Here is an 11,393-nt window from a genome sequence, read left to right as displayed (position 1 = left end):
CGCTGCATTTTTAAATTCAGCTTCTGTCTTAAATCATAACCTCATAGCTAAAAACAAATTCTCAGTAATATTTGGAATTAAATTATTTTTGGCTCTGAATATTATTTGAATCAAGCTTGTATTTTTAAAAATAGCTCATTTGTTTGATCTCTACATCCTGCATTGATAATCAGTCTAATGGCCCTTCTCTGCTTGTATTTATTGTTGGCAAATTACTTTTGTATGTATTTCTCCACACCGCTGTGCAGTAACTCATGTACGGTAAAATTAATGTACAATATAAGGTATACAGAGCTAAGACAGCAATGCTCTGTGCCAACTTCTTCAGATTTTGTGGTCTAAGATCAGATCGAGAAATTTAATTTCATTAACTATTTCTATTTTTCCATTATCAATGATTAAATTTACGTCAAAATTTCTCTTCTGATTCCCAAACAGCATAGAACTAGTTTTATTCCAATTTAACGACAGTTTATTTATATCGAACCACTTTTTCAGTCTGCGTAGTTTCTTTGTGACCACCTCCAAAAGCTGCTGCAGTTCCACACCTGAACAAAAAATATTTGTGTCATCTGCAAATAACACAAACCTGAATGTGTCTGATGTTTTGCAAATATCATTAGTATACATAATAAATGTTTTTGGACCCAAAACTCATCCTTGAGTTACCCCACATGCAATATTCTTCAGTCCAGATTTATACTGATTTATTTTTTGCCTGTTATGTAAATAGCTCTTTAACCAGTCCAGAACAACACCTGAGAAGCCATACTTCTCCATTTTTCTAAACAATATGCCATGATTGACAGTGTCAAATGCTTCCTTCAGATCAAGAAATATTCCAAGTGCATATCTCTTTCTATCAATACATTTAGTTATTTCTTCCATCTCAGTCAGTGCCAATGATGTTTATCTATTATTTTTAAAGCCAAACTGACTGTCACTCAGCATCTGATGTTTCTCTACAAAGCTGTCAATTTGCTTTATGAATAGTTTTTCCAATATTTTAGAGAACTAGAAAAGTACTGAAATGGACTTGTAATTAGTGTAGTGGTGTTTATCTCTTGATTTGTAAATGGGTACAACTTTAGCTACTTTCACCTTGAATGGAAAAACTCCAGTCAAAGACAAAGACATTCAGTAGTGAATTTATTACACCATCAATCACACTCTTCACTGTATCCATCCAGTCCACACCGGTTTTATTCTTAAACCCATTGACAATTTCATAAATTTTATTTTTATCCACTGCTGTTTAGGAACATAGAATTATCATTTTCTCAACATAATCAGCATCTAATGCTGCCTCATCAGTCTTTATGGCCTTTTCTAGGTTTGATCCAACATTTACAAGATATTCATTAAATCCATTGGCTACTTCATTCATATCTGTTATATTAATTTGATTATCTATAAAATATTTTGGACAGTTGTTCCTTGTTTCATTTTTAATTTTCCTGTTTAATATGAACCATATACCTTTTATGTTGTTTTTATTGTATTCTAATTCGTTGATGTAATATTCTTTTTTACAAGTTCTAACTTTATTGGTTAGCTTGTTTTTATACCTTTTATGGAGTCTTTTATATTTACTTTTTGTTTCAGTAGTTCTAATTTTAATGAAATCACCATATAAAAAGTTCTTTTTTTGCAAGCATTTTGTACGCCTTTAGTCATCCACGGTAATTTCTTTCCCTGTTATATTTAATTACTGGACAGTTGTTTTTTCATCATATAAAACTTTAAATGTCTTTAAAAATGTGTCATATGCTTTACTGACATAATTTTCTTCATATATTATATTTGAGTTTTGTTTTAATAATTCATTTTTTAATACATTCAGTGTTTTCTCATTTCTAAATCTTTTGTGTTTAACATCACTCTCACTTCTGTTTTCCTTATAGTTACAGTTGTAAGCTGCACTGGTAGATGATCACTCATATCACTACTTATATTATTCTCAGTTAAATTTGTAAACATATTATCTATTGAAGTGACACAATGTGATGTTATTCCAGTTGGCTATCAGGGGAGATATTCATGGTATGAATAAATTCATCTGTACTTTTATGAATATTTGGATTTAGCAGGTCTATGTTAAAACCTCCACAAATAAACACCACTTTATTATTTAAGTTAGTAAATAATTCCTCTATATTATTGTTAAATGTTTCAGTCTTTGATCCTGGTGTTCTGTATATGCAACTGAAAATGATATTTTTCTTTCTTTTCAAACAGATTTCAACTGTTATGCATCCCATCACTTATAATGGTTGTCATTCTTTCCACATGCTTACAATCTAAGTTTTTATCAATATACAGAGCCACCTCACCCCATTTTTTATTTTTCCTATCTGAATGAAATAAAACCATATCCATTTAATTCAAAATCTTCACTCTTTTCTGGAGTTATCCAGGTTTCTGATATGACAATCACACTAAAAGGACTCTCAAACTCTCTTAGCTGTTCTTTAATAGAGTGAAAGTTTGCATATTAACTTCTACTATTATAATGAATCCATGTGATGCTGTTTTCTACCTCTATCTTCATGTTAAATTGATCAGCTGTGTAATAGCAGCAGTTGTATGTCAGACTATTAAAGAAATTTGTGTCCAGGTCAATATTGCTTTCATAATCAAATACACTCTATAGCTGCATTGGTTATAATATTCAAAGTGTCATATATCACTCATATACTCTTTACAGGACACCATCCTGACTGGTTAGATTGCTAGTTTCATGTAGAAGGTAATCCCTGGTAATTTTCCAGTTCTGTTATGGTCGATCGTTCTGTGGTGTATGTTGTCTCTGCGCATGCTTGAACCACGTGGGGTTGTGTGACGTAATGAGTTTTAGTGAAGACTTGAACAATGGCGGCAGCAAAACAAAACAGGATTGTGGTAGATAGAAAGTTTTTGGTAGAAACTGAATGAGTTAAAAATTATTGTGGATTTTAGTGTTAAAAAACAAACAAACAAACCCTTCCCAACTGTGCATGTCAAAAGTGTTAGAACCATATTAAATCTGTCCATCACGTAAATAGAACTAATCAGATCATTTTATCTAGCGCCCATGTAAACATATCAGCAGGAATCTCCAATCAAATTGTTTTCAATCAGATAGATGAAATATTTGTCCATGCAAACGAAACTACTGGCTCTGAATGTTCAAAGCTTCAAGGACCCTCTGTGCTATTTGAGGGACCCCAGACCCCAGATGGGAACCACTAATATATAACACAATACTAACCCTGGTAGGTCAAATCCAGAACACTTTGGAAAGGGATGAATCTTAAAAAAAAAAACAACACCCGAGAGCATGACTGTAGTGGGGGTAAAAGGTGCCACATGTCCACCAGTGTATTTTGGAAGCAGCTTTAAGGCCTTTGAGACCAATATTGGCTGTACTGAAACATTTTCTCATTTCAGTGGGCATTTCAAAGTGTAGATCAGGGGTTCTCAAACTTAATTTTCAAAGGTCCATATCTGCTCTCCACTGAAGGCCAGAGGTCCAGAAAAATGAGCAAAAACATATTTTTTATCAAACTTTTCCACTGTTTTTCTTTCACAAATAAACAAAATACAAAACTATGAAAATAATTATAACAAAAATATTCCAAATAAACAAATAACCTACATATTTGATATTAATTAAATTCACCACATTCTGGAAGAAATTCTTAATGACAAATGAAAACAGTCAACATAAACATGACGATTTTTTAAAATGTTTTAATTTTAAAAAAATTATTTTATTAAGTGACATTTGAAGTAAAAAACAGAACAGTTTTGAAATGGTAATGCTTTGTGTCATAATTACGTTTTACATTAGCATTAAAGCAATGGTTCAAACACACTGGCTTAGTGCTACATTCGGGAAAAATGAAGGCATACTTCAAGCTCCCTGTTTTCTGGGTCCACTTTTCTCTTCTTGAAAAACTTTGACAGGGGCATCCTTTCTCATTCAAAGTGAGTCATCTTGGGGCTTTCCAACTGTAGGAACCTTTTGAAGTTCTGGAACTTTTTGAAGTTGTGAGCACTTTTGAAGCACTGGGCTTCCTTTGGTTTTCTGCTAACGGAGCTGATCCAAATGCCCGCCCTACTCTGCTTCTGATTGGTTCTAACGTCACACACCCCTGTGTACTGATAGGCTACTGGTTCCTGTCATTTATAGTAGCCCTCTGCTCATTGGCTGTCACCATACAGTGCAAAACTTCAACACAGTTGTTATCACTAGATCGCTGTAAATAATATCCATTGACACTTTATTTAACATTATAAACTATTTATTTATTTATTTATGCAAGATTCACTTTGAACAAAACCTAGGATAATAGCGTTTTATAATTCAAAACTTAAATTGACATGCCTCGCGGTCCAGATTGGAGTCAGGACTTTGAGGGTCCCAATGTCTTGACAGCGTTCTTGAAAGGGTTCAGGGTTAAGCTGTAGTTTAATCCAAAAACACATTTCACATATTTGTATAAAAATGTTCAATAAAGTTTCTGACAAATCAGCTGTTATGTGTAATATGTAAACATTTGTAAGAGAAAAATGCTGATGTAACAGGTATTTAAATCTGAAACCAAATGTGAAAACAGACGAAAAACCCTTTCCTTGCTGATACAACTCATAAGAGAATATTCCTCCAATATTTATCTTCATCTTAACTTGTCAGTTAAATTTTATTTATTTATTTTTTTGGTTGGTTGATGTAACATATCTAACCCGTTGGTACCTGAGACAGAGAAACATTTTAAACAGGTTCAATTACAAAATCAAGAAATGCCATCTGTCCTACAATGTAACTGCAAACACTTCTCATGTTTTGTAAAAATTAATGTAATCAAAATTAATGTAATTAATCTACTTAATTCTGCGAGTTCACTTTTTCCATAAGGTGTTTACTTATGTAGACAGCAAAATTTAGCACTGCACTAGAACTGAGAAAAAAAGTTTTTTTTTTAAAAACCTCTCTAATTGCTACCAACTAAAGACCAGTTTCCACCAATCGATCTGGGTTGATAAAAGACAAGTTGATACGCATCTTTTTTGCATTTCCACTGGCAAAAACTGGGACAGGTGCTGGAATATCTGATCCAACCCATCCTACCAGAAAAAGACAACAAAACAAAAAAAACAAAAAAAACAAAAGCAGTCCACGAAACTGTTCTCTGGAGAGCAGCCAGCGGCCAGGCAGACAGGAGGGAATGTTCTGGAGGTCGGCCGAAGTGCAGGCAGAAGCAGCTGAGACAGCCAGCGGCCGGAGCGGCGTGGAGGCCGTGATGACAGGAGCTGGTGTGGCAGGACAGCCCAGAGTGGCCAGCGAGGCAAAGATCCCATGGATGAAAGGCCAGAGACCAAGGGACAGAGGAGCTGAGACACCTCTGGTGAGCCACAGAATGCCCTGAGAGCAGCATACCCCACAGGCACAAGAACAGGAACCAAGGCACGGGAGTCCAGCAGCACCCACTCTGAGACAGCAACCAGAGACTAAGCAGGAACATCCTTTTCTGGGACACCTTCTGAAACAGGAAACAGAGGTGGAGGAGGAGCAACCCTTTATGGGACACCTTGGGAACAGGAACCAGAGGCGGAGGAGAATCAACTCACTCGGAGACAGGAACCAGAGACGGAGGAGGAAAGACCCACTTGGAGACAGGAACCAAAGGTGGAGGAGCCTTTGGTTCCTGTTCCCGAGGGGATTGCTTCTCCTCCGCTGTGGTGCAGGCAATGTGGACCAGGGCTGGGACCAGGACTGGGACCTGGGCTGGGACGTGGGTGCCGGTGTGCGATGCTGAAGTGTTTTCAGTTTCATTGTTTTCCAGGTGGAGTCTTTTCTGCATTTTAAAGAAACATTTGAAAACAACTCTGATTAAAAAGCCATGTTTCGCTGGTTGATTGATCCTTTCACCTCCAAGTGGATTGTATGGATGCCTTGGCTCACTTTTTAAAAGAAAAACATCGAAAGGGCAAGCTAAAAATATTATCTTTACACACTGTGGAAGAAATTTCCTTATTTTTCCTTATTCACACCAAGCAAAACAATGAATTCTTTTTTTGTGATCGTGTCAGTTTGTATCGTCACAACAGCAAGTTACTGAATCTATGTGATATTAATTTAGTATTCAACTAACAAACTAGTTGAGTTTTTTTTAAGTTGAGAGAACCTCACTATGGAAGGACAATTTAAGGTCACAAATAAAAAATAATTTCTAAAAGTATTAATTTTACTCATGAATTCCTACTGAAGTGAACTCCTGGAGGATTATCATGGATACATGGACAGGCCAAACTGTTGTGGGGAAGAAGGAACTGAGTCAAAATCAAAAATACAAGCGGGCAAATTATATATATATATATATATAGTTTCTGTAAGATGATGCACTGTGAACAAGTTACACAGAAAATCATCACCAGGAGAAAAAAAGGTGATACATGATAAATGAAGAGTAATCCTGCTTACTGCTGAGCCTCCTGCGCATGTCATCTCTTTCTTTGCTGAGTTCAGTGTTGTTTGCTGTTAACTGATCCTTCATTGTCTGGAGTGGACATTAACTGTTCTCTCTCTAGTTCCCAACTGGTTTTGTCTTTATTCACTGTAAGAGACAAAAAGGCAACAAAACAGTAACTAAAATGTCCATATTCTGTCTTCATGAATCATCTTATAAACATAATGTGAATTTCGCTTTCATTATTCAAAATCATAATCTATGAAAAACAAATAAACAACAAAAAAACAACCATACTTTTGACTGTGAGCCAGATGATAAGAATCAGGAGGAGAAGACACAGCACACACAGAAAAATTTCACCTCTGCTGGGATTCCTCCTTACAGAGATTTTTCTGACAAAAGACCCTTAACAAGGAATGTCCATCAGATTAAATTAAAAACCTGTCAATTTCATTACCAGCTGTACACATCACTACCAAACCAAACATGTTGTGTGTAAAGTATACCTGTGTGTTCAGTTCCTGCTGAGTTTAGTGATGCATTCTCCATCCAGGGACTGTCGTACACTCTCAGACTTTCTGCACTGACATAAATGTCCACTTTGTTTTCCGTTATGTCCTGATCACAGCGATCCGCCGTGACGCTGCCAGGCTTAGTGTACAGTTCCTCAGACATTACTGCTATTTAGCTGTCATAAATTAAACTGTCGACAGAGCCTGCAAAGTTTGAACAAAGATGTTTCTTTTTCTTTGTTTCATATTAACATGACATCTGTATATGTGTTCAGAAAGAGGTAGGACCCTGCATGGAAAGGGGAAGAGAAGAAAAGGAGGAAGTCATAATTTAATGTTTGTGTATGTTTGTTCTTCATTAATCAGTGGGATTATCTGTGACTGTTGACATTTTGTGCTCAATAGGTAAAGGTCATGACCACTGTTCAGAGGCTGGTTATTTTTACAAAAGATAAAAAAGTGGACAGACAGGTTGACTTTTCTGATTCTCATCATAAATATGCGATAAATCAATCATGTGAGAAGGCTGAACCAAGAAAAAAGCTTTTTGAGTAAAAGTCAGAGGAAATTTAATAGGTTTTCCAATCTTTGTTTCAACATTATTTTCAATGCGTGTAAGATTCTGACTCAGAAACAAACTGGACCAGTCTTGAGATGATTCCTGTGTTTATTGTGGGATTCAAATCGGAGCCTTCAGTATCAGCGAAAATGTTTGTGTTGTTAGCGAAAGTCTCAGAGAATCAAATGCTGGCGTGTCGTTAACATTTTTGTTGGGAAAACTGATGTCCTTCCCTTCAGTTCCTGGTACGGTGAAGTTGGCGGCACACTGATCTCCCTTTAAGATACCTAACACCATTTCACCTCTTCTTCCATGATGATTTTCAGCATCAGGCATTTGGGTTAAGAACTGTCCAACTGGAAGGATAGTGGGGAACAATCGTCTTCCAGGAAGAAATGTGGTCAGAAAAACATCTTGAATGATGGTGATCACTTAAACGTTTAATGACATCAAATTATAAGCCACCAGTAGAACTCAGGGCTATGTTTAATAGTGAAAGTAAGAACATTTCCATATGAACAGTGTGAAGGGAACTCAAGGGATTGGGTCTAAACAGCTGTATAGCCTTAACAAAAACCACTAACCAGTGAGGCTAACCAGAGAAAACAGCTTCAATTTGCTAGGGAGCATAAAGATTGGACTCTGGAGCAATGGAAGACAGTCATGTGGTCTGATAAGTCCAGATTTACCCTGTTCCAGAGCAGCCATCATGCCTAGTGCCTACTGTACAAGCCTGTGGGGGCAGTCTATGATCTGGGGTTCCTGCAGTTGGTCAGGTCTAGGTTCAGCAGCGTTATGTGCCCAAAGAATGAGGTCAGCTGATACCTGAATATACTGAATGAGCATCTTCCCTGATGGCTTAGATTTTGAAAGAGTGGTTCAGGGAGCATGAAACATCATTTTCAAACATTGAATTAGCCGCCACAGAGTCCTGTTAAACCTGTAAATGAGTCATTCATTAAAGTCAGGTGTGTTAAAGCATGGAAACATCTAAAACATGCAGTCCAGGGATCCTCGAGGACCAGGATTGAGAGACACTGATCTATATTGGGATCTGGAAAGTTGAACCTCAGCTAATAAAGTTTCGGGGACAAATAGAGTGTCAAAGAGTGTGATTCTCACTTCAGGTAAAACTCCCGTCCCTTTGAGAGATGGGCTTCAGTGTTTGCTTAATGAACATGCACACTCAGAAAATAAAGTACCTTATTTGGACCTTTAGGGGAACACGGGATTGTCACCCAGGTGGTATCCTCAAAGGTACTGCTGTTGTACTAGTATTGTACCTCAGAAGGCCACCTTGTACCCCAATTCAACAATGCTGGTCTTTATAGGGTACAAACAGCAAGGGTACGAATAATTATCTATTTTTGAGGGTACAACAGCTGTACTTTGAGGGTAAAATCTAAAATAGAATTAGCTTTTTCTTTCAGCTTTGAAAGCTACATCTCATGGAATATGTATTATTCAGTGTGATACTATAAATGTAATCTGAGTTCTTCACTATAATGATTTCATTACCTTTGAATAAGCTCTTAGACTAATTAAACAATAGCTCAGTGGGCTTTCTTTTTACATTTTGGTTCATTTCAACTTCATCATCAGACTCACGTGTGAACTCACCTCTCTGCTGGATACGATCTGCGTCACGGCTTTCACAAAATCTTCTGCAGTCAGTCCAGTTTTCCTCAGTTACATAAAAACAAAAAGCAACCATGACCAAACGTTATCGAGCCTGCAGGGCAGCACGTCGTCTCTGTTAACACAAAAAGTGTGACACGCTGCAGTTTGTTTGGCATGTTGGACAAAAAGACAGAAAATCTCTTTCATTCTTGGATTTAGATGCAAAGATTTGTGGAGGGGATGAATGGAGCTTAAATGATCACAGATGCACACAGTGCATTTCAGCTTGATCTGAGCTACACATTTTCTAGTGTTAAGTGTTTATTATATATTTCGTATAACTAAACTGATGCCTTAACCACCTCCAAAATGACAGCTACTACATAACCTGACTCCTTCATGACGAAAATGACTCCTCAGTTACTACTAGCTACTAGCTATATATAAAATAAAGTAAACTTCCCTTCTAAAATGACAGAAATATAATTAACTGAATATTCATCTGGAGGGTTGCAGATATCTGGGTGTTCAGCTTAACTGAAATTATAAAGTTAAAATGAAAGAAAAGAAAAGAAAATTACATTAACTTTTGCCATGTTACATAAGCTCATTGTAGCATAAATAAATGAGGTTAATTAGTTTGAATTAATTTGGTATTCTCATGTGCAGAGAAAAGGCTGTGAATTTGTTCTTTTTGGAGATTAAATCTCTAGATTGTGAGGAGGTGGTCCTGTTCATGATTTTTTTTTTATTGTTTTAAGGTGTGCAGTGCAATGAACCAACATGCAGTAAAGGATTGCTTCTTGTGCATATGCAACAAATTCTGTGCAAGGACTCGTTCCAGCCATTTGAATCTCTGGTACTGAGCCTGGCACACAGCAGCTGCTGCTCCTGCAACATGTGTTGGGATGGGGGCTATTTTGGTGAAGCTTTTGGGCAAATTTGCAAAAATGTCCTTATTGTAGCTCTTTATATTCGTTTACAGAAGGAACACAACAGGTCTAGTATATTGCACAGTCAAATTTTCATTAAATGTTAAACTTTGGAGTTCATTGTTTCTTTCACTGAAGCAGATTTATAAATTATAATGTGCATATTACATGAAGGCAGAAGAAGACTGGTCTAAATGTATAACATTCATGGGATCAGTGAGTTTGCCGAGTCAGACTATTTGCTGTTTATTTTGTTTTATAAACTGTCCTATTTCCTGCAGTTGTGTTTTTTATTCCTCTTCCCTGTTTCCTTTTCTCTTGAGTCAATTTTGATTTTTCATTTTTATTTTATTCTACTCCCTCTGTTGTGTTCTATGTTGAAGAAATGTTGAAAAAGCGAATTAAAAGATTATTTTTTAAAAAGAGCTGCTTATTATCTTTGAGCAGAGAAAAAACAGCTTCTGAAGTTTGGCTACATCACATAAAAGTGTTTAACAAAGTTTCATTTAATAAAAAATCTATTTTTTTCTCACTCAGGGACTCAGGATTTCTCCTCCTGTTTTGGGTCAGATTGACATTCAGACTTTTGAACTCATCGTGGCTCTTCAGTAGTCCGCCTCTCATGCTGCTCAGGTTGATGTTGTCCCTCCACATTTCATCTCTCTCAGCCTTCCAGTTGCTTTGATCCTGTCAGAGCAAAATGTCTGGCATGCTGAAAGATCAAACTTTATGTAAATTAGAACCATCCCATACAACAATAACAGAGATGAATGTAGTTATACTGCAACAGCAACCACTAGTTTATGGGAAAAAGTTTTATGTCCTATGAGCTGCTGGTGAATCTGAACAACATCTCCACAAAGCAGCTCCACCAAAAAGCAAACTCTGCTTTATTGCATATTTTATATATGAAACCTGACATATAACATGACCATTAATGCTTAATTAAAGGTGTTTAATTAAACTTAGTGTGGTACTGAGTGACTATAAGGTCATTACAATCTAGGGTTATATTCCTATCGATGTTTATACAGTAAAACTTCTTTATATGAAGAAGCATTTGCATCTATAAGGAACTTCCAGTAGGCCACGTCCACCTTTTTTAGAGCTTTGAACAAAGTCTGTAATCATGATCAAAGTTTGCAGCAGATGAACATGAAAAGTAATTTACACTGGACTAAAAGGAAGATGATGGCAGCCAGCAGGAAAAGACACAGCAGGCCCAGAATGACTGCAGCAGCTCCAAGAAAGCGTCAAACAGAAGTGTCTGCAGGTGCGAACAAACAGTGTTACTGCTGCTTTTAAAGCGCTTAGA

General features: G+C 36.6%; 1 long non-coding RNA gene across 1 annotated transcript; it reads right to left on the bottom strand.

The window, feature by feature from the left end:
* Window positions 1-3,760: 3,760 nt before the first annotated feature.
* On the bottom strand, window positions 3,761-7,409 carry LOC121638459. The gene is made up of 4 exons (XR_006010021.1): window positions 6,962-7,409; window positions 6,750-6,860; window positions 6,467-6,599; window positions 3,761-5,840 (listed from the first exon to the last, which is right to left on the bottom strand). It is a non-coding gene; the product is annotated as an uncharacterized LOC121638459 (long non-coding RNA).
* Between the last annotated feature and the right edge of the window lie 3,984 nt (window positions 7,410-11,393).

This window comes from Melanotaenia boesemani, chromosome 4 (assembly GCF_017639745.1).
Source record: "Melanotaenia boesemani isolate fMelBoe1 chromosome 4, fMelBoe1.pri, whole genome shotgun sequence".
Lineage (NCBI taxonomy): Eukaryota > Metazoa > Chordata > Actinopteri > Atheriniformes > Melanotaeniidae > Melanotaenia > Melanotaenia boesemani.
Note: the sequence above shows the minus strand (reverse complement) of the source record. Positions and strands in the feature narration are given on the sequence as shown.